Raw genomic sequence first — 23957 nt, forward strand, 5'->3', positions numbered from 1 at the left:
TGACTTCTTCACTCTGTATAGTAGGCTCCAGTTTCATCCACCTCATTAGAACTGATTCAAATGCATTTATTTGAATGCATTTACTTGAATGCATTATTACAAATGAGTAATATTCCATTGTGTATATGTACCACAGCTTTCTTATCCATTCATCTGCCGATGGACATCTAGGTTGCTCATGTCCTAGCTATTGTAAACAGTACTTCAATGAACACTGGGGTACACGTGTCTCTTTCAATTCTGGTTTCCTCAGTGTGTATGCCTAGTAGTGGGATTGCTGGGTTGTATGACAGTTCTATTTCCAGTTTTTTAAGGAATCTCCACACTGTTCCCCATGGTGGCTGTACTAGTTTGCATTCCCACCAACAGTGTAAGAGGATTCCCTTTTCTCTGCATCCTTTCTAGCATTTATTGTTTGTAGACTTTTTGATAGCAGCCATTCTGACCAGCGTGAGACAGAGCAATCTGGAGCCTGAGCAGTGGCTCCTCAATTTTTTTTTTTTTTCTCCTCCCCCTGAGCTTGCCCTATGTAAATTGAGCTAGCCAGGAGGCCTGTTTGTTTTACCTGAGGTCCTCACTTTGTTCCTCTGACCTTCCTTTGATCTATTTTCATGGGCTTTTCCCTTCTTTGCCTTTTAGCCACCGCCATTCTGGACTACTTTTTCTTATTCTAACTATCTAACATTCCCCCCTCAAGAGATGGGAGGCCCAATTCTTTGGGAATAGGGGTGTTGAGGTCTCTCTGCCTACTTCCTGCTGAACTGGGATGGCAAGGGGCATTGGACCTCCCCCTCTTGCTAGTCTCAAGCCTGAGAGTCCTTATAGTGGTGTCCATCTAAGGGTGAGTGATATTTTCCATGGTTGGCTATAGTTTTACATATCCTTGTTGAACTGGCACAGCATGTTGTAGCTTGTTGACCTGGGCAGAGACAAAATGGGTTAGACAATGTGAAGTCAAGTGGGCCTTAGGAAGCATCACTACGAACAAAGCTAGTGGAGGTGAGGGAATTCCAGTTGAACTATTTCAAATCCTAAAAGATGATGCTATGAAAGTGCTGCACTCAATATGCCAGCAAATTTGGAAAACTCAGCACTGGCCACAGGACTGGAAAAGGTCAGTTTTCACCCCAATCCCAAAGAAAGGCAAAGCCAAAGAATGCTCAAACTACCACACAATGGCACTCATCTCCCACGCTAGCAAAGTAATGCACAAAATTCTCCAAGCCAGGCTTCAGTAGTACATGAACCGTGAACTTACAGATGTTCAAGTTGGATTTAGAAAAGGCAGAGGAACCAGAGATCAAATTGCCAACATCCATTGGATCATCGAAAAAGCAAGAGAGTTCCAGAAAAACATCTACCTTTGTTTATTGACTATGCCAAAGCCTTTGGCTGTGTGGATCACAACAAATTGTGGAAAATTCTTACAGAGATGGGAATACCAGATCATCTGACCTGCCTCCTGAGAAATCTGTATGCAGGTCAAGAAGCAACAGGGGGGGGAGGAGCCAAGATGGTGGAGGGTAGGACGGGGAGACCACTTTCTCTCCTACAAATTCATCAAAAGAATAACTGAATGCAGAGCAAACCTCACAAAACAACTTCTGATCGCTAGCTGAGGTCATCAGGCGCCCAGAAAAGCAGACCATTGTCTTCGAAAGGAGGTAGGACAAAATATAAAAGATAAAAAGTGAGACAAAAGAGCTAAGGACGGAGACCCGTCCGGGAAGGGAGTCTTAGGCGGCCTTGCTTGGGCTAGGGTCCGGGCCTGAGGGCCCTGAGGACAATCGGAGGGAGCTTCTGTGAGGTGCCAACTTGAACTGTGGGAGACCAAAAGAGAGAAAATTAACCGGCCGGAACACACTGCCGGCCGTTCGCAGAATAAAGGGACGGAGAAAGTCCCAAGAAGAGGTCGCAGGCTGCGGACCCGCCCAGCCCCGCCGGAGGCAGGAGGCAGGGGGGAGGGGAAGGTCGTGGCGAGACACAGGGCGCAGGCACCCGACCGGCGCGGGCGGGGACTGGGGCTGGGACGCAGAGGGCGGAAGGCGCGCGCACCCGACTGGCGTCAGCGGAAACTGAGACTGGGTCCGCGGAAGGGAGTGAGTGCGCCACACCTGGGGATAGTGCGCCCATCAAGCCCCTCGCTGCCTGGACCGCTCTGACGGGGAAGGCACAGAAAGCAGGCGCAGCTTTTCCTTCCGCGCTTTTGTGTAACACCCGAGGGCTGGAACCTGGCGCAGCGCGGGGCGCGCTCCATATAGAACAGCCGGGAGCCTGAGCAGCGCAGACGGAGAAAGCAGCGTCAGCCCCTCCCGGCAGCGCCAGCCCGCCCCCGCAGGGCCAGCCCCTCCTCGCAGCGTCAGCCCCGCCCCGCAGCGTCAGCCCCGCCCCGCAGCGTCAGCCCCGCCCCGCAGCGTCAGCCCCGCCCCGCAGCGCAACGGAACTAGCTAACTGAATAAGAGCCCACCTCCGCCCGCCTGTGTCATGGCGGAAATGAGGCTCTGAAGAGACCGGCAAACAGAAGCCAAATAAACAAAGGGAACCGCTTCAGAAGGGACTGGTGCAACAGATTAAAATCCCTGTAGAAAACACCGACTTCACCGGAAGGGCCCTGCAGATATCGAGAAGTGTAAGCTGGAACGAGGAGCTATCTGAAACTGAGCCGAACCCACACTGACCGCAGCAGCTCCAGAGAAACTCCTAGATATATTTTTACTTTTTTTTTTCTAAGTAAGGAAAAAAAAAGAAAAAAAAAAAAGAAAAAAAAATTTTTTTTTTCTTTTTTTTTTATTCTTTTTATATTTTTTCTTTTTTATTTTTTCTCTTTTATTTTCCTTTAAAATTCCCTATTACTCCCCCATTACTCCTTAACTTTCACTTACATAGATTTTTACGATTTTTTTAATTAGGGGAAAAAAAAATTTTTTTTTTTCTTTTTTTTTTTTTTTTTTTTTTTTTTTTTTTTTTTTTTTTTTTTTTTTTTTTTTTTTTTTTTTTTTTTTTTTTTTTTTCTTTTTTCTTCTTTTTTTTCCTTTCCGTTTTCTCTTTTATTTTCTATTTTTCTTTTTCTCTTATTTCTTTTAAAGTCCTCTAGTACTCCTCTACTACTCTTCATTTTCATTTTCACTACACTATAACCTTACAAAAAAAAAAAAAAGAGAAGCCCTATCTTTAAACAGAAGATTATTCTCTCCCAATCTTGACTCTCTGTTTTCTACCTCAGAACACCTCTATTTCCTCCTTTTCCCTTCTCTTCCCAATCCAATTCTGTGAATCCTTGTAGGTGTCTGAGATACGGAGAACACTCTGGGAACAGACAGCTGCGTAGATCTGTCTCTCTCCTCCTGAGTCCCCCTTTTTCTCCTCCTGCTCATCTCTATCTCCCTCCTCCCTTTTCTCCTGTTCATGTAACTCTGTGAACCTCTCTGGGTGTCCCTAACGGGGGAGAATCTTTTCGCCATTAACCTAGAAGTTTTATTATCAGTGCTGTATAGTTGGAGAAGTCCCGAGACTACAGGAAGAATAAAACTGAAATCCAGAGGCAGGAAACTTAAGCCCAAAACCTGAGAACACCAGAAAACTCCTGACTACATGGAACTTTAAGCAATAAGTGACCATCCAAAAGCTCCATACCTACACTGAAACCAACCACCACCCAAGAGCCAGTAAGTTTTAGAGCAAGACATACCACGCAAATTCTCCAGCAACACAGGAACATAGCCCCGAATGTCAACATACAGGCTTCCCAAGGTGACACCTAACACATAGACCCATCTCAAAACTCATTACTGGGCACTCCATTGCTCTCCAAAAAGAAGAAATCAAGTTCCACGCACCAGTACACTGACGCAAGCTTCCCTAACCGGGAAACCTTGACAAGCTAATCATCTAACCCCACCCACTGGGTAAATCCTCCACAATAAAAAGGAACCACAGACCCCCAGGATACAGAAAGCCCCACTCCAGACCACAGCATCTAAACAAGATGAAAGGCCAAGAAATACCCGAACAGGTAAAGGAACCATGAAAATGCCCACCAAGTTCAAACAAAGAGAGGAATAGGGAATCTTACCTGAAAAAGAATTTAGAATAATGATAATAAAAATGATCCAAATCTGAAAAACAAAATGGAGTTACAGTAATAGGCCTGGAGGACAAAGATTGAAAAGATACAAAGAATGTTTAAATAAAGACCCTAGAAGAAAAAAAAAAAAAAAAAAAAAAAAAATGAACAATGCAATGAATGAGATCAAAAACACTTTGGAGGGAACCAAGAGTAGAATAACGGAGGCAGAAGATAGGATAAGTGAGGTAGAAGATAAAATGGTGGAAATAAATGAAGCAGAGAGGAAAAAAGAAAAAAGAATCAAAAGAAATGAGGACAACCTCGGGGACCTCTGGGACAATATGAAACGCCCCCACATTCGAATCATAGAGTCCCAGAAGAAGAAGACAAAAAGAAAGTCCATGAAGAAAATACTCGAAGGAGATGAATAGACGAAAACCTTCCCTAAAATGGGGAAGGAATTAGCAACTCAAAGTCCAAGAAACCCAGAGAGTCCCAAACAGGATAAACCCAAGGCGAAACACCCAAGACACATATTAATCAAACTAACAAAGATCAAACACAAAGAACAAATATTAAAAGCAGCAAGGGAAAAACAACAAATAACACACAAAGGGATTCCCATAAGGATAACAGCTGACCTATCAATAGAAACCCTCCAGGCCAGAAGGAAATGGCAGGACGTCCTGAAAGTAATGAAAGAGAATAACCTACAACCTAGTTTACTGTATCCAGCAAGGATCTCATTCAGATATGAAGGAGACCTCAAAAGCTTTACAGATAAGCAAAAGCTGAGAGAATTCAGCACCACCAAACCAGCTCTTCAACAAATGCTAAAGGATCTTCTCTAGACAGGAAATGCAGAAAGGTTGTATAAACGTGAACCCAAAACAACAAAGTAAATGGCAACGGGACCACACCTATCAATAATTACCTTAAATGTAAATGGTTTGAATGCCCCAACCAAAAGACAAAGACTGGCTGAATGGATACAAAAACAAGACCCCTATATATGCTGTCTACAAGAGACCCACCTCAAAACAAGAGACACATACAGACTAAAAGTGAAGGGCTGGAAAAAAATATTTCATGCAAATGGAGACAAAAGGAAAGGCAAGCAGGAAGTCGCAATACTTCATATTCAGATAAAATAGACTTTAAAATAAAAAGCTGTTGAAAGAGACAAAGAAGGACACTACCATAATGATCAAAGGATCAATCCAAGAAGAAGATAAACATTATTAAATATATATGCAACCCAACATAGGAGCACCGCAAATAGATACGGGCAAACACTAATGAGGTATGAAAGGGGAAATTAACAATAACACAATAATAGTGGGAGACCTTAATACCCCACTCACACCTATGGATAGATCAACTAAACAGAAAATTAACAAGGAAACACAAACTTTAAATGACACAATGGACCAGCTAGACCTGATTGATATCTATAGGACATTTCACCCCAAAACAATCAACTTCACCTTTTTCTCAAGTGCACACGGAACCTTCTCCAGAATAGATCACATCCTGGGCCATAAATCTGGTCTTGGAAAATTCAAAAAATTTGAAATCATTCCAGTCATCTTTTCTGACCACAGTGCAGTAAGATTAGATCTCAATTACAGGAAAAAAATTGTTAAAAATTCAAACATATGGAGGCTAAATAACACGCTTCTGAATAACCAACAAATCATAGAAGAAATCAAAAAAGAAATCAAAATAATCATAGAAATGAATGAAAATGAAAACACAACAACCCAAAACCTATGGGACACTGTAAAAGCAGTGCTAAGGGGAAGGTTCATAGCATTACAGGCTTACATCAAGAAACAAGAAAAAAGCCAAATAAATAACCTAACGTCTACACCTAAAGCAATTAGAGAAGGAAGAAATGAAGAACCCCAGGGTTAGCAGAAGGAAAGAAATCTTAAAAATCAGGGCAGAAATAAATGCAAAAGAAACTAAAGAGACCATAGCAAAAATCAACAAAGCTAAAAGCTGGTTTTTTGAAAAAATAAACAAAATTGACAAACCATTAGCAAGACTCATTAAGAAACAAAGAGAGAAGAACCAAATTAACAAAATTAGAAATGAAAATGGAGAGATCACAACAGACAACACTGAAATGCAAAGGATCATAAGAGACTACTACCAGCAGCTCTATGCCAATAAAATGGACAACTTGGATGAAATGGACAAATTCTTAGAAAAGTATAACTTTCCAAAACTGAACCAGGAAGAAATAGAAGATCTTAACAGACCCATCACAAGCAAGGAAATCGAAACTGTCATCAAAAATCTTCCAGCAAACAAAAGCCCAGGACCAGATGGCTTCACAGCTGAATTCTACCAAAAATTTAGAGAAGAGCTAACACCTACCTTACTCAAACTCTTCCAGAAAATTGCAGAAGAAGGTAAACTTCCAAACTCATTCTATGAGGCCACCATCACCCTAATTCCAAAACCAGACAAAGATGCCACAAAAAAAGAAAACTACAGGCCAATATCACTGATGAACATAGATGCAAAAATCCTTAACAAAATTCTAGCAAACAGAATCCAACAACATATTAAAAAAATCATACACCACGACCAAGTGGGCTTTATCCCAGGAATGCAAGGATTCTTCAATATCCGCAAATCAATCAATGTAATACACCACATTAACAAATTGAAAGATAAAAACCATATGATTATCTCAATAGATGCAGAGAAAGCCTTTGACAAAATTCAACACTCATTTATGATTAAAACCTCCAAAAAGCAGGGAATAGAAGGAACATACCTCAACATAATAAAAGCTATATATGACAAACCCACAGCAAGCATCACCCTCAATGGTGAAAAATTGAAAGCATTTCCCCTGAAATCAGGAACAAGACAAGGGTGCCCACTCTCACCACTACTATTCAACATAGTGTTGGAAGTTTTGGCCACAGCAATCAGAGCAGAAAAAGAAGTAAAAGGAATCCAGATAGGAAAAGAAGAAGTGAAACTCTCACTGTTTGCAGATGACATGATCCTCTACATAGAAAACCCTAAAGACTCTACCAGAAAATTACTAGAGCTAATCAATGAATATAGTAAAGTTGCAGGATATAAAATTAACACACAGAAATCCCTTGCATTCCTATATACTAACAATGAAAAAAACAGAAAGAGAAATTAAGGAAACAATACCATTCACCATTGCAACAAAAAGAATAAAATACTTAGGAGTATATCTACCTAAAGAAACAAAAGACCTATACATAGAAAACTATAAAACACTGATGAAAGAAATCAAAGAGGACACAAACAGATGGAGAAACATACCGTGTTCATGGATTGGAAGAATCAATATTGTCAAAATGGCTATTCTACCCAAAGCAATCTATAGATTCAATGCAATCCCTATCAAGCTACCAACGGTATTTTTCACAGAACTAGAACAAATAATTTCACAATTTGTATGGAAATACAAAAAACCTCGAATAGCCAAAGTAATCTTGAGAAAGAAGAATGGAACTGGAGGAATCAACCTGCCTGACTTCAGACTCTACTACAAAGCCACAGTCATCAAGACAGTATGGTACTGGCACAAAGACAGAAATATAGATCAATGGAACAGAATAGAAAGCCCAGAGATAAATCCACGAACCTATGGACACCTTATCTTTGACAAAGGAGGCAAGGATATACAATGGAAAAAAGACAACCTCTTTAACAAGTGGTGCTGGGAAAACTGGTCAACCACTTGTAAAAGAATGAAACTAGAACACTTTCTAACACCATACACAAAAATAAACTCAAAATGGATTAAAGATCTAAATGTAAGACCAGAAACTATAAAACTCCTAGAGGAGAACATAGGCAAAACACTCTCCGACATAAATCACAGCAAGATCCTCTATGACCCACCTCCCAGAATATTGGAAATAAAAGCAAAACTAAACAAATGGGACCTAATGAAACTTAAAAGCTTTTGCACTACAAAGGAAACTATAAGTAAGGTGAAAAGACAGCCCTCAGATTGGGAGAAAATAATAGCAAATGAAGAAACAGACAAAGGATTAATCTCAAAAATATACAAGCAACTCCTGCAGCTCAATTCCAGAAAAATAAATGACCCAATCAAAAAATGGGCCAAAGAACTAAACAGACATTTCTCCAAAGAAGACATACAGATGGCTAACAAACACATGAAAAGATGCTCAACATCACTCATTATCAGAGAAATGCAAATCAAAACCACAATGAGGTACCATTACACGCCAGTCAGGATGGCTGCTATCCAAAAGTCTACAAGCAATAAATGCTGGAGAGGGTGTGGAGAAAAGGGAACCCTCTTACACTGTTGGTGGGAATGCAAACTAGTACAGCCACTATGGAAAACAGTGTGGAGATTCCTTTAAAAAACTGGAAATAGAACTGCCATATGACCCAGCAATCCCACTTCTGGGCATACACACTGAGGAAACCAGATCTGAAAGAGACACGTGCACCCCAATGTTCATCGCAGCACTGTTTATAATAGCCAGGACATGGAAGCAACCTAGATGCCCATCAGCAGATGAATGGATAAGGAAGCTGTGGTACATATACACCATGGAATATTACTCAGCCGTCAAAAAGAATTCATTTGAACCAGTCCTAATGAGATGGATGAAACTGGAGCCCCTTATACAGAGTGAAGTAAGCCAGAAAGATAAAGAACATTACAGCATACTAACACATATATATGGAATTTAGAAAGATGGTAACGATAACCCTATATGCAAAACAGAAAAAGAGACACAGAAATACAGAACAGACTTTTGAACTCTGTGGGAGAAGGTGAGGGTGGGATGTTTCAAAAGAACAGCATGTATACTATCTATGGTGAAACAGATCACCAGCCCAGGTGGGATGCATGAGACAAGTGCTCGGGCCTGGTGCACTGGGAAGACCCAGAGGAATCGGGTGGAGAGGGAGGTGGGAGGGGGGATCGGGATGGGGAATAAGTGTAAATCTATGGCTGATTCATATCAATGTATGACAAAACCCCTGAAATGTTGTGAAGCAAATAGCCTCCAACTAAAAAAAATTAAAAAAAAAAAAAAAAAAAAAAAAAAAAAAAAAAAGAAGCGCAACAGGGAGAACTAGACATGGAACAACAGACTGGTTGTAAATCGGGAAAGGAGTACGTCAAGGCTGTATATGGTCACCCTCCTTATTTAACTTATATGCAGAGTACATCATGAGAAATGCTGGGCTGGATGAAGCACCAGCTGGAATCAAGATTGCCGGGAGAAATATCAATAACCTCAGATATGCAGATGACACCACCCTTATGACAGGTGAAGAAGAACCACAGAGCCTTTTGATGAAAGTGAAAGAGGAGAGTGAAACGTTGGCTTAAAGTTCAACATTCAGAAAACTAAGATCATGGCATCTGGTCCCATCACTTCATGGCAAATAGATGGGGAAACAGTGGAAACAGTGAGAGACTATTTTTTGGGGCTCCAAAATCACTGCAGATGGTGACTGTAGCCATGAAATTAAAAGACACTTTCTCCTTGGAAGAAAAGCTATGACAGCATATTTAAAAGCAGAGATAATACGCTGCCAACAAAGGTCCATCTAGTCAGAGCTATGGTTTTTCCAGTAGTCATGTATGGATGTGAGAGTTGGACTATAAAGAAAGCTGAGTGCCAAAGAATTGATGCTTTTGAACTGTGATGCTAGAGAAAACCCTTGAGAGTCCCTTGGACTGCAAGGAGATCCAGCCAGTCAATCCTAAAGGAAATCAGTGCTGAATATTCATTGGAAGGACTGATGCTGAAGCTGAAACTCCAGTACTTTGGCCATCTGATGCAAAGAAGTGACTCATTGAAAAAGACACTGATGCTGGGAAAGATTGAAGGCAGGAGGAGAAGGGGTCGACAGAGGAGGAGATGTTTGGATGGCATCACCAACTCGATGGACATGAGTTTGAGTAAGCTCCGGGAGTTGGTGATGGACAGGGAAGCCTGGTGTGCTGCAGTGCATGGGGTTGCAAAGAGTCGGACATGACTGAGCAACTGAACTGAACTGAAATACAGAAAATCTTGTTACAGCTGCCTGACAACCTGCTGATTTAGGCACTTTCAGAAATAAAGAAAGATAAAAGATAATGCTTACCTTCAAGGAGTTTATAATCTGGCTGGGTTAGGACATAAAAAGCGAACAGTACATGAAAGTAGACACTGAAAGATGAGAAATGAGTAGTTCAGATACTGAAAGTTCTGAGAGGACAGAAAAGAGAGGAACCAATCTAGATTCCTCAAGAAAAAATTCTTTTTTTTCTCAGAAGAATCAGTTCTCATTTTAAAAATCACAAGAGGAAGCTTTACATTACCTAATTCAATCAAACAACATGCTTCCTTTATTACAGAGGTTTGCCGATTAAATACTGTAATATTAAAATGCTTTGAGATCATCCAAACAATGATTAAAAGCACTTATTTCTTGATAAGTTTCTGCAGATTAAACACACACAGTTTACATTAATTATTACCGAGCTGGGCAGGAAGTACACACAATGCAAGAACCCCCAGCTTTCAAAGAAGTGAAGGCAGTGAAATTATATTCTCTTTCCTCACCACATTTCTATTGATCTTCTTAGAGCAATCTCAGAAATGTTGCAAACAAATAATTTACACCCGATAAGAAAAGACAGGCTCCGAGAAGATAGGTGATCAGAAAAATGAGAAAATATCTCTGGCTGGGCCATTTTCTATTATGAGGGGCAGGCAGTCCCAACAGTGAACCATTTTTCTTGCCTTATCTGAAGGCTTAATGCCAGCGTTGGAAGATGAGGAGGAGTTAAACTCTTCCTTTCTGCTTGCTGTCAAGCCTCATCATTTGCCAGACATGCTTCTATTTCATTTCACTGAAGAGCTCGGCAGAGAGTTCTGAAGCGTGTGGGAAGCAGGAGTCACTCCTGGGTTCAGCTAGTGCTTTTCAAGGAAAGGGAGGGCACCGTCTTTCTCCCTCCCTGTTTCCCTTACAGGGAATCCGCTGTCCAATTTACTTCGACTTATTTGGACTTGAAAGGAAACACTCCAGTCTGCAATGAATAACCCCAGACAGTTGTAAAGTTAGACCAACTTCTAAAAGGATTCCTCTCGGCTTTTCTAAGTGCAAACACGATTTCCCAGGTAATTCATAATTAGTTAATGGTGCCCCGAATGATTTTTAGCTGTTGTAAGCACCATTACTGTCTTCTGAAAAATTTAGAGATGTTTCTTCAGAAATGACAGCAGCTGTTAGCTTTATTGCAAAACTTTTCTTTCCATTAGCAGATGGCTGAATTTCTTTCTTATTTCCAATTATGAAAACATGTCTCAACTTGTTATTTTAGGCTATTGTGAGCATTTGACCTCCAGCATAAGGCATGAGGAGACACAAGCCTGTTTACTTCAGACTTGTTTTATAAAACAGTGAGTTGATTTAGGGTCCTGATGATCCCTATTCTGCTGTTCTTTTTTTTTTTTTAATTCAGGAATAGCGAGTGTATAATTTAAAATGTCAGGATACGATAATAAAAGGGTGAAGGTATTTTCTCTGCACAGTAATTATGCTCAAATATTAAACTTATAATATCCAAAATAAAAACTACCGTTATCTGGCAATTAAAAACATTTTCTCCATACCACACTGTTGGTATAAAAGCCTCTTTAATATGCATTATCTTTGCTTATCGACTCACATTTGTATCCTCCATGTAAATTCTGCCCTGGTCAACCTCTCAAAAGAAATGATTTTGTTGCATCTCCATCTGAGTCTTTTTTTGGTCATTCATTTGCTTAAGATGAAGGCGAGGAAAAAAAATCTTTATTCTAGAGTAAAACAAACTAGGCTGTACCATTATAAATCTAATCTAAAATGAGTGTATACATAAGACAAGCAGACTTGCCTAAAAAAGGAAGGGTTTGCTTCAGTTGAACGAAGAATGATCATGTAGAAAATATTATTCAGACTTTTGGGATTCTGAAAAGGAGGGTTACTGTTAGAAAGCGGAGCAGACATGAAAAGGTTCATAAAAATGAAAAGATAAACTGTTATTAAATAATCACAGCTTGGAATCTCAAAGAACCAGCATTCCCCCTGGCACCAACTATTAGTATCTCTGCCCCTGCAGTTTCTCACTTTTCTGCCCAAATCATCAAAGAATCTGTTTGACAATCAATCCAACATCATGCTTTTGAGAAGTTGTTTTTCAGAAGGTCCTGATTTTTTAAATGTTTTCTTTTTTACTCATTTTCTCTGGAAGGCTGAAGGAATCACACACATATATACACACATGATTTGGGGCTAAAGAATGAATGAAAAAAAAAGTGCAAATACTAAACTATTAAGTTAACTTTCAGCTTTACAATTCAGAGAAGAAATGTTAAATGCGTCAAGTTGCAGGCAGCATTTAAGGTCATAAACTGGTTATTATCCTACAGTATTTATAGGTGCCTCTGGGCTCCAGGTGCCTTGCAACTGCTAATTACACATTTCTCTGGCTACCCCAATAGGGAATAGGCTTCATTAACCACATTTTACAGGCTAAGAATCGGGAGCTAAGTAATGGGCCTCAGGTTACAGACTAGACAGAATGTAGGGAAGGAACATGATACTTAGTCTCTCAATCCAAGCAGACATCTTGTAGAGCATCATCTTTAAAAAATCAAAGAGATAAGTATTGGTGTAGATTTATAACTTTTATTCCAGCAGTGAGAAAACCAGAAGCCTCACCACCTTCAGAAGTTGGTCCACAGCAGTGATTCTCAGCATGCATTGAAAACGTCTGGAAGGCTTATTAGCAAGCAGATTTCGAGCCCCATCTCCAGCTTTTCGGATTTAGAAGGTCTGGGATAGGCCTGAGAATCTGTATTTCTGTGAAGTTCTTGGGTGATGCTGACACTGGTGGTCTAGGAACTCACTTCTGTGGAAATGATATTCCACCTCACATCTCAGTCCTTTCTCATACACCTTGAATCATTCCTCCCTCACCCTCTCTGCAGGTCATATGTGCAGATGGACACTCCCAATTCCCACTCAGTTCAGTCGCTCAGTCATGTCCGACTCTTTGCGACCCCATGGACTGCAGCATGCCAGGATTCCCTGTCCATCACCAATTCCCAGAGCTTGCTCAAACTCATGTCCATTGAGACAGTGATGCCGTCCAACCATCTCATCCTCTGTTGTCCCCTTCTCCGCCTGCCTTCAATCTTTCCCAGCATCAGGGTCTTTTCCAATGAGTCAGTTCATCGCATCAGGTGGCCAAAGTATTGGAATTTCAGCTTCAGCATCAGTCCTTCCAATGAATATTCAGCACTGATCTCCTTTAGGATGGACTGGTTGGATCTTCTTGCAATCCAAGGGACTCTCAAGAATCTTCTCTAGCACCACAGTTCAAAAGCATCAATTCTTTGGTGCTCTGCTTTCCCCATCCCACTGGCCTTGCGTTTCAGCTTCCTCGTCCATCTTACCCAGTAGATCCCATAGACAGAAACGAGGCTGTGTAACAAGGTGATTAAGAGCCTCGGTTCTGATATATACCAAACTGTCTCACTCCACTCAAGTCTTAATGCCTCCATTGCTACATTTATAAAATGGGCGAAATAACAACTACCTGTTAAGTTTATTTTAAGGGTTCATTTAGGTAGCCCACTGAAAAGGATGTAATCCACTGAAGCACTGAATGCTTGACATGGAATTAGAGCTCATTTAATGCTGATTATTATTATCATGGCATATTATCCAACAGTATTACAAAAATGGAGCAGCTCTCCCAAAATGAACCAGGCTTGGGATGTTTTCCATTCAGTGGCACTAGGTAAAGTGTCTCAGGAAGGTCTGATGTTTTAGCTCAGCCATAAGCGACGAGTTAAGCATGACTTCCTTTAAAACCCACCCTTACCCCTCCCCTGAAACTACACAGGATGTTAACTTTATAACCCTTCAAAGAGATATTCTAAGAGATATTTGCATCTTAATAAGAGTCACTTAAAGACTAAAAGTAGCATTTTAAAGAATTTGCTGAGGCTCGGAACCAAGGAGATCGAAGAAGGTCTGAGGTAACTGCCTGGCATCCAAGGTGTGATGTTGATGCATGTCAAAAAGAGGCACAATTCCTCTCCCAGTGGCCACTGGCTTCTCTGCCAGGGAGACCAGTCTTTGGATTGCAAATGGGATGGCAGCCCTGGTGACAGAGACCTTGGAAGAAGACATGATCTATGAGAATGGGACCAGAGCAAGGAATTAGGCAAATGCCTTGATTATTTTAAAGAGAGAGAAGGAAAATTCTCTAAGATATAGGTGGTGGAGCTGGAAAACGGATCCTAGAAATTAAAAATAGGATGGGTTGGAAAAGAAGTTGGTCATGGTGGTGCCACAAAAGCCATCCAGCGTTACTAAGAACAAGTCAAGCCACAGTGATGCCAATCATTTCTTTCCAGAAAGACTGGCATATCAGAGAAAATGAAGCAGACAAGAAGGGTATTTGCAAAGCGTTTTGGACAAGGTTACAAAACACAGGACAGGGACCAGTACAACTAGGCAGATTAATAATTTGATGATTGAAATGTAGAAAGGAAACAAATTAGTTGATATAAGAATATTTCTTGGCCTTACCCTAGGCAATATTTTCATGAATATTTTAACCAAAAATGAGAGCAGTTTTAATCAAAATTATCCATGTAGGAGATCTAATTAAAGGTCACCTTCAAATATGTATTTGAAAAAAGCATAAAGTATGTTCTTTATCCTTTCTGGAATAGAGACTCAGAAGCTTGGATTGCTACCTATAAGGGGTAGATAACACATTAGATGGTAAAATGGGGATTTTTAAAAAATCTGAATAGGCTGGCACCAAATTCACTAAAATTTCATTTAAGAGGTATAAATGTAACTTTTGGCCAAGAATTTTTAAAAAAATCATTGCTAATATTGGGGAGACACAACCTAGCTGGGGTATATACAATGTATAGATGTAAAGATTGTAATTGGTGTAATGTCAGTAGCTATTGTAGAGTAACTAAGCAAATTCTGATCTCAGACTGTGCTAAACAGGATGACAAAGTAGCCGTCTGCTTCGGTCAGACTCTCTGGAGTGTCATGTGGTTCTGGGGGCCACACTCTATGTTAGGGATGGACTAAAACATATCTGAAAGAGAATGAGCAGAATAAGGTGATTCAAAACCTCACCAGGCAAAACGTAGCTGAAGGAGGCTGTGTTAGCAGTGTCTCTGAGTAAGCCTGATGCATGTGTTCAAACAGCTAAAGGGCCAGACATGGACATGTTCTGTATAGTTCAGGAATGCGGAGAAACAGAATAAACACCAATCCAAGGGAGCTGTTTCTAACGGTCTCCAGTGGTGACTTCAGGAGATAGGGAGTTCCCCAATGCAGGAAACCATCAAGCATGGCCAAAGTGCTTCCCAAATAGAAGTCTGTCCATTCTCTAACTCTAGGCTGTCTGTGACCTGGATAATGCTAACCTGACTGTATTTGCTATAAACACTCTCTTTCTGGAATAAAGCCTTGGGGACTCCCTACTACTGGCTGAAAGACTGACTTCTATGAGCCACAGAACTGTATCCAAATCCCAATAAAGCCAGTTTAATAATATAGTGGGATTATACAGAGCTTTTCATCTATGGAGCTCAGGGCATTTTCATACCAATTACTGCCTTTTATCTTCACAACACTCCCACCAGGTGAGGACCAGGAGGAAGCAAGTTTGATTTTGCCCATTTTGTAGGCAGGGAAGTGTGAGAAGACTTGAAGAAGGTTATTCTGTCTTGATGGGAACCTGGCATTTGGGATCTTGCTTTTTTAGCAATATCTTTTTAAAGGTAGAACTGCATTCTATCCTTCTGAAGGACACTGTCTCTGTTACAATGTATTTAGAAGCAACAGTAATCAGGGAACAATGTTTGGTTGCAGGAAAAGCAGGAACCCACTGGGGGAGAGAGGCAGAGCTGTTAGGAATCAGTGTGAGAAAAGCCATTTGACCCTGATTAGTGGTGAATTACAAGGAAAAATGGCTTGGATAGGACCCTTCTTCTCATTTTACTTCATTTTCCTCCATTATCTGAAGGGCTGATAATTTTTTGAGATGGAAGGCAGTTCCCAAAATAGCTTTTTACACCACATGAAAATATCCAGGGCTTAAGAGCATCCTACTCTGTGTTTCTGTGTGGTATTTAACACAGTATGTCTTAAATTAGATTGGCAAATGTTTCCAATGAATCCATAAGATCTGCAAAGGCAATGTTAGGAGAAGAGGGCGGCAGAGTATGAGATGGTTGGATGGCATCACTGACTCGACAGACATGAATATGAGCAAACTCCAGGAGAAAATGAAGGAAAGCCTGGTGTGCTGCAGTCCATGGGGCTGCAGAGTCTGACACAACTTAGCAACTGAACAATGACAAAGCCTTCCTTCTCTCTGTGTCAAGAAGTATAGAAGAGAGGATATGAGCACAGTCTCTGAAACCAGACTGCCTAGGTTCAAATCCCATCTCTACCACTCATGAGCTGAGAGACTTTGAGCAAATCAGTTCACTGCTCTGTACTCCACTTCCTTATCCACAAAACTGGGACTTTTTAGCATACCTCCTCCCTCACAGGAGATCTATGAGGAATAGATCAGTGAGTCCATGAGTGTCAGGCCCCTGGCATGTGTTCCCAGGTCAACCTCTATTAGCCCTGCACTATTTGCACCATAGGGCATGGCAAATCTTCACCTGGGTGGTCAGAACCACTCTACTCTCTCATCACCTGCCTTAAAATCTCAGGAAATCTTAGGAAATCAGGCATAAGGAAAAGGCACAAATAATCCAGAAATCTCCTCTCTCTAAAAAATGTCCATTATTTTCACCAAGGAAGCTTTGTACCAGAATTGCTGAAGATCTCTGAAAAAGAGATCAGTTCAGTTCAGTCATTCAGTCATGTCTGACTCTTTGTGACCCCCATGGACTGCAGAATGCCAGGCCTCCCTGTCCATCACCAGCTCCCAGAGTTTACTCAAACTCATGTCCATTGAGTTGGTGATGCCATCCAACCATCTCATCCTCTGTTGTCCTCTTCTTCTCCCGCCTTCAATTTTTCCCAGCATCAGGGTCTTTTCAAATGAGTCCTTCACATCAGACCAAAATATCGGAGTTCCAGCTTCAGCATCCGTCCTTCCAATGAATATTCAGGACTGATTTCCCTTAGGATTGACTAATTGAATCTCCTTGCAGTCCAAGGGACTCTCAAGAGTCTTCTCCAATAGCACAGTTTAAAAGCATGAATTCTTTGGTGCTCAGCTTTCTTTATAGTCCAACTCTCACATCCATACACGACTACTGGAAAAACCATAGTTCTGACTAGATGGACCTTTGTTGGCAAAGTAATGTCTCTGCTTTTTAATAGGCTGTCTAGGTCATAACTTTTCTTCCAGGGAGCAAGCATCTTTTAATTTCATGGCTACAGTCACCATCTGCAATGATTTTGGAGCCCAAAAAAATAAAGTCTCTCACTGTTTCCACTGTTTCCCCATCTATTTGCCATAAGTGATGGGACTGGATGCCATGATCTTAGTTTTCTGAATGTTGAGTTTTAAGCCAACTTTTTCATTCTCTTCTTTCACTTTCATCAAGAAGCTCTTTGGTTCTTCTTCACTTTCTGCCATAAGTGTGGTATCATATGCATATCTGAAGTTATTGATATTTCTCCCGGCAATCTTGATTCCAGCTGGTGCTTCATCCAGCCCAGCATTTCTCATGATGTACTCTGCATATAAGTTAAATAAGGAGGGTGACCATATACAGCCTTGACGTACTCCTTTCCCGATTTACAACCAGTCTGTTGTTTCATGTCCAGTTCTAACTATTGTTTCTTGACCTGCATACAGATTTCTCAGGAGGCAGGTCAGATGGTCTGGTATTCCCATCTCTGTAAGAATTTTCCACAATTTGTTGTGATCCACACAGCCAAAGGCTTTGGCATAGTCAATAAACAAAGGTAGATGTTTTTCCGGAACTCTCTTGCTTTTTCGATGATCCAATGGATGTTGGCAATTTGATCTCTGGTTCCTCTGCCTTTTCTAAATCCAGCTTGAACATCTGGAAGTTCATGGTTCACGTACTGTTGAAGCCTGGCTTGGAGAATTTTGAGCATTACTTTGCTAGTGTGTGAGATGAGTGCAGTTGTGTGGTAGTTTGAGCATTCTTTGGCAGGTATTGCCTTTCTTCATACTTTCTTTCACCATTATCTCTTCTTCATACTATTCTCAACAGTATGAAGAAGAGATAATGGTGTTATAAAGAAACGTCATTCTAAAATAAGTTTTAAAAGCAGTCACTTTCTCCCATGAGGGAGAAATTTACTTAACTGCTCCCAGCATTGGGTCTAATTTTAAGTAATTTACATTCTGGTGTTGGAGAACAAGTAAAGATGGGACCAGTGTGGTCTCTCTGGTTACAGCAGACATGCCCCTGCAAACAGGATGTGAAGCAAAAGAAAGGCGGGACACACAGGAGGCTGGAGGGAGAGGGCCAGATGCTGACTGTGGGACAGAACAAGCTCTTCCAAGGCCCAGAAGGAACAACTCCGAGAGACTAGAGGAAAGAGAAAGAGACCCTTCAGGAAGGAAAGACTCCCAAGGAAATGCATATCTAGGTGTGGCACGACAGTCTGGTTGACAGGTTAACACCTGGGAACCATCATTACCATTGCTATCCCAAGTAGGGTCTAGATTCCCGCTGTTTGTTAGACGGTAGCGAGGAAAGTTGCCACATCCTAGAAATTGTTCTGTTGGCTTTGATGTTTCTTTAATATTTATTTGACTTTACTTCTTTCAATAAAGAGAATTTTTTATAGTAAAGTTGTAGAAAGGGTACAGTCACAGATCTACGGGTTGCCAGCCCAAAGCCTCACTGGCAAGCCTTTGGGAGGATGCCCTTGCTATGCACAATGGCAGGGTTCCGCCACCCTGGTTAGCAATGTGTCTAGACCACAGGGAAGGGGATGACAAATAACTATCTTTCCAGAGGCAAAAAGTGCAAGATTCAGAAGCCACAGTTTGGTGGCTCTGGGACTCCAGTCTCTAGTGTATAAAGTTTGGTGATGGGTGTGGTGGTGAAGAGCCCACTGACACAGGAGGTGTGGTTCTCAAGCAGTTCTAGCACTGTCTGTAACTTTAGGGAATGACTTAATGTCTCTAAATCTCCATTCAGCTCAGTTCAGTCGCTCAGTCATGTCCGACTCTTTGCGACCCCATGAATCGCAGCACGCCAGGTCTCCCTGTCCATCACCAACTCCCGGAGCTTACTCAAACTCGTGTCCATCGAAATCTCCATTACTTCCTCTTTAATAGAGAAATCTATAGGACCTACCCCCAGGGGCCGGAGAGGGTTCATGAGCGCAGGTCCTCACTAAATACTGATGCCTGTCATTCCACTCATCAATCCTCTACTTTATCCTCTAGTGGAGAGTCACAAAAATACAGAAATAACTGACTGGGGTTGGGGGAGGGCCCAGGAGGGGCAGCAGAGGGAGGAGAGGCTGCTCAAAGGAACTGAGCATTTCAACACTGGCTCATTCACCCTGAGAAGGCGAGATGTGATGAAGAGTTTGGTACCACTCGGTTCCAGAGTAAACAAACGCCCAGATGAACTGTGGCCTTGTAAGAAAACCCCAACACTCAATATTGTGAACAGACAGCTTTGGGCCCTCATAAGGACTGGAGAGAAAGGCTGAAAACAAAGTCGTTCTGTGGAAATGGAGATGGAATCAGCACCTCTAATGGAGAACTGCAATCTGCAACTATAGATTTATCCAAAGACTCCTGGGGCTTCTCAGAAGTGAGCACCTTACACCTCAAAGCGAAATCAACAATTTTGGCAGCTCCGTTTTACCTGAATTGTGTTCACGGGGATGTTAAACTAGAGGCTGCCTGTGAAGGCACTATACACCATGTCTGGCACTGGGGAGTACAAGGACTACTTTTGCTCTGGAATGAAAAAAAGGTAATCAGAGGATTTCTGCTAGGCTGACTGCCACCTGTGCTCTTTTGCTCCTCCTCGCCTCAACTCAGCCTCTGCTCAGAGTCCAGGACTTAACACTATCTGTATTGTTTATCTAATAAAGGTGGGCTAAGAACTGAGGCTTGAGTCCTTGACTGTTTTCAGTGATTCCATGTAAAATGTTTCATGCACAGCTCCTGAGCAGTACATAAGAGTTCCTGGCACTGAATGGCTTTTACATTGGCAGACTTCACACACACAGTTCCCTTTTTATGCCTTGAACTACTTCCTGGCTCCAGCAGCATCCTGCTTGCCCTCATAGCTCGCCTCTGTCTGATACACTTCTGTGTATCCGGTGGGGAATAATAGCCTGGTGAAGCACAGACAACATGTCAGCTTGTGGCCATGTGGTTTGGGGACCAGATTAAGAGAACAGGGGCCCTGCAGGAGCTGTGAGCACCTCTGCACAGCCATGCCAGCCACAGGAGTCAGGCAAGACAGAGTTAGAAGGAAACGAAAATTTTCCTTTTTATTTCATGAGATGATGACATCTCTCTGTTATTAAGCCCAAACTATTATGTTCCTTACAGCTTTCATAGCTTCCCTGGTGGCTCAGACGGTAAAGCGTCTGCCTGCAATGCGGGAGACCTGGGTTCGATCCCTGGGTCGGGAAGATCCCCTGGAGAAGGAAATGGCAGCCCACCCCAGTACTCTTGCCTGGAAAATTCCATGGATGGATGAGCCTGGTAGGCTACAGTCCTTGGGATCACAAAGAGTCAGGCACGCCTGAGCACTTCACCTGTTCACAGCTTTCATAGAAAGGTAAGCATTATTTGTTGCCTTATAGAATCTGCTGAATTATTAGGGTCACAAATTACCTACAGGACAGGTCACTGAACTAATGCAAGTTTCTTGGCTTAATACATTTGCAAGTGCCAAGGTACCCATCACACACACATACACATACTCACACAAATAAAACTGCTAAAAAACTTATCAAAAAGGAAAGAAAGAAAAAATCTGACAGGCAGGGGAGCTACCCTGAGTACACAAAGCACCTGAAGCAGTGTCTGTCTCAGGGCTCTGATCCTGCCCCCTTTTTTCTCACTGACAACTCCTAGGGTGGCCTTCATCTATGCTCTTGGCTGCTGTGAACTCCACATGGCTGTCTCTAACGCAGACCTCTCCACTGTGCTTCAAAATAGGACTCAGCAAACTTTTCCTGTAAAAGGCTTGAGACAAAGTATTTTAGACTTTGGTGCCACTTGGTGTCTGCTCTCTGAGGCACCTACTCAACTCTGCCCTCATAGGGTGGTGAATGTAGCCATAAACAATGTGTAAACCAATGTGCCTGGCTGTATGTCAACGAAATTTTATTTGCCAAACAAAGAGGAGGCAGGATTTGGTCTACGCAGTCACAGTTTGCCGACCCCTGCTCTCAACTCCAACTGCCAGTTAATTAGACATTTCCACCTGCAGATTCCACAGGTGCCTCAAAACTCAATGTTTCAAGGCTAGACACATTCTCTTCTACCTTCAGTTAGCAGTAAACATACCACCAACACTTGTGTGCCCCGGGCTAACCCTGAGGCATTACCTACATTCCCCACCCTGACAGCCCAGAGCCAAGTGCAAAGCCTAATTTTTAATTTATCTTATTTATCCTACTCTAATTATGTGTTCCTTGAGTGCAGGGACCATGCATTCCTATTGTCTACTCTCCTTTCTAGCACATGGAAGGGGCTTCCCCAAAATGTTTGCTGAATGAATGAATGAACTGTTAAAACAACTCTAGGGCAGTGCTTCTTAAACTTCAGTGTGCATATATATCACCTGGCAACGTTATTCTGCAGATTCTGGTTCAGTAGGTCTAGAATTCTCAGTCTAGAATCAGGCTGAGGTTCTGCATTTCTGTCACTCTCCCAGGATGCTAAATACTGCTGGTCCACAGACCACACTTTGAGTAGCAAGAATCTGGGAAATATCCTTTGGTCCCATTGTGGCATATGCTAAGAAAGTTCTTCCCCATATTAGTGCATGTGTTGATTTCTTTCCATGGTCATTTCATTAACTCATTAGCTGCACCTATTCAAAACTCCAGAGAAATTAATAACATAACTTATGGCACCCAAATGACTTTAAAATTTGCAGAGTTTACACACATTTCCATTTCTATGCCTCAGACTATTTGTTGTTTCAATTACTTCCTCCTTCCCTATTTACTCCTATCCTTTGGTGCCCACTTAATTTAATTTAAACATAACTATTCTCATTATCTGTGTTGTGATTTTTCTACAACTTCTCTGCCAATGCAAGGATTTCTTATCAAGTTGTGCTACTTATCATGAACAGTGCAAATGTCTGAAACAAATTATTATTGTTTAGAAATTCAAAAGAACAGTCTGTTTTCCCAGAACTCCAGTACAATAACCAAATCAAAATCTATTTTGTGGCTACTTACACCCCTTTTTATAGCAACAAAACACTTTTTATCAGCAGGGGAAATAATTGCTTACAGAGCTCCAGGGACCACATGATTCTCTACCTTTCCCAACCTTCCCTAACCCATCAAACTCCTACACACACCAAAAAAGAAAAAAAAAAAAAAAGAGAGAGAGAGACAGAAGAATATACCAAGTTTATCGAGAGGAACGTTATACTCCATGAAAGCTGAGCTCTTTGTTTTGGCAAGTTAAAAGTGTAATCTGAACATTGTGGCAAAAATCACATTTCTTTGTATGAGTTCAGTAAAGTTAGATACCACACTGAGGGCAGCAGCTCTAGTCAAGCAGCTTTGACTAGAAACCAGCTTTTAGCATAAAGATGCCACAGATCTGTAACAAGTAGGCTGTAGGCTAGTTTATACCAGGTAATCTCAGCATTTCGAATAACTTCATCTCCTCTGACAATTTCTAAGGATATTGAATTGTGTCATAAAATTGGTGTCATAGTGAATATGTGATTCTAACTGGGTTTTTTCACTACTAAATTGTAGTAAAATGCACTATAATCACCTCATACTACATAAATGGCTCTCTCTCTGTATTTATTTCAATGGAAGGAGTCAAATTGCCTTACCTGAAATTATAGAAAAAAAATGATTACAAAAATATGACAGTTTTATAACTGGTGAACATCTTATAAAACCTGTGTCTTAGGCCGTCCTGGCAGCTATAACAAAATACCCACGGGATAGCTTAGAAAGAACAGAAATTTGTTTCTCACCATTCTGGAGGCTGGAAGTCCCAGAGCAGGGTGCCAGCCTGGTTGGGTGAGGGTTGTAGACATTTCATTACATCCTCACGTGACAGAAAGGGCCAGGGACCTCTGACGGCATTAGGCCCATTCAGAAGGGATCTACCCTCATGCCCTAATTACTTTCCAAAGACCCCACCTCCTAATGCCATTACACTGGTGTTAGGATTCCAATATGTGAGTTTGGGCAGAACATAAACATTCAGACCACAGCAACCTGATTTCATTATGAAAAGTCCTTGATGCTGGGAAAGATTGAGGGCAGAAGGAGAAGAGGGCATCAGAGGATGAGATGACTGGATGGCATCACTGATGCAACGGACATGAACTTGGGCAAACTTCAGGAGATGGTGAGGGACAGGGAGGCCTGGTGTGCTACAGTCCGTGGGATCACAAAGAGTAGGACACAACTGGGCAACTGAACAACAACTATATATGGCAAGTATTCCTATTTATCCAAAATCCAAATGACCAGAAAACACCAATAAAATGTGTTTGATAGTAATTGATTTTCATATTGACAATTCCAGGGAACTGAAAGATCCTGAAGGGTCTTCTACATTATTAAAGAAACATTAATACTTACAGAATTTTAGAGCTGAAAGAGATTTGGAATGAAAATG

At 41.5% G+C, this 23957-nt stretch overlaps 1 protein-coding gene and 1 long non-coding RNA gene across 2 annotated transcripts in view; both read right to left on the reverse strand.

Annotated features, from left to right (window-relative positions):
* Window positions 1–23957, reverse strand: part of CHN2 (chimerin 2) — a 332030-nt gene that overhangs the window by 193430 nt on the left and 114643 nt on the right. The gene's annotated exons all lie outside the window — the stretch shown is intronic.
* Window positions 18196–23957, reverse strand: part of LOC122438441 — a 30063-nt gene continuing 24301 nt past the window's right edge. Inside the window, exon 5 of the long non-coding RNA XR_006268551.1 lies at window positions 18196–23643. This is a non-coding gene — a long non-coding RNA (uncharacterized LOC122438441). The remainder of the gene's footprint in view (window positions 23644–23957) is intronic.

Source organism: Cervus canadensis, chromosome 3 (assembly GCF_019320065.1).
Source record: "Cervus canadensis isolate Bull #8, Minnesota chromosome 3, ASM1932006v1, whole genome shotgun sequence".
NCBI lineage: Eukaryota > Metazoa > Chordata > Mammalia > Artiodactyla > Cervidae > Cervus > Cervus canadensis.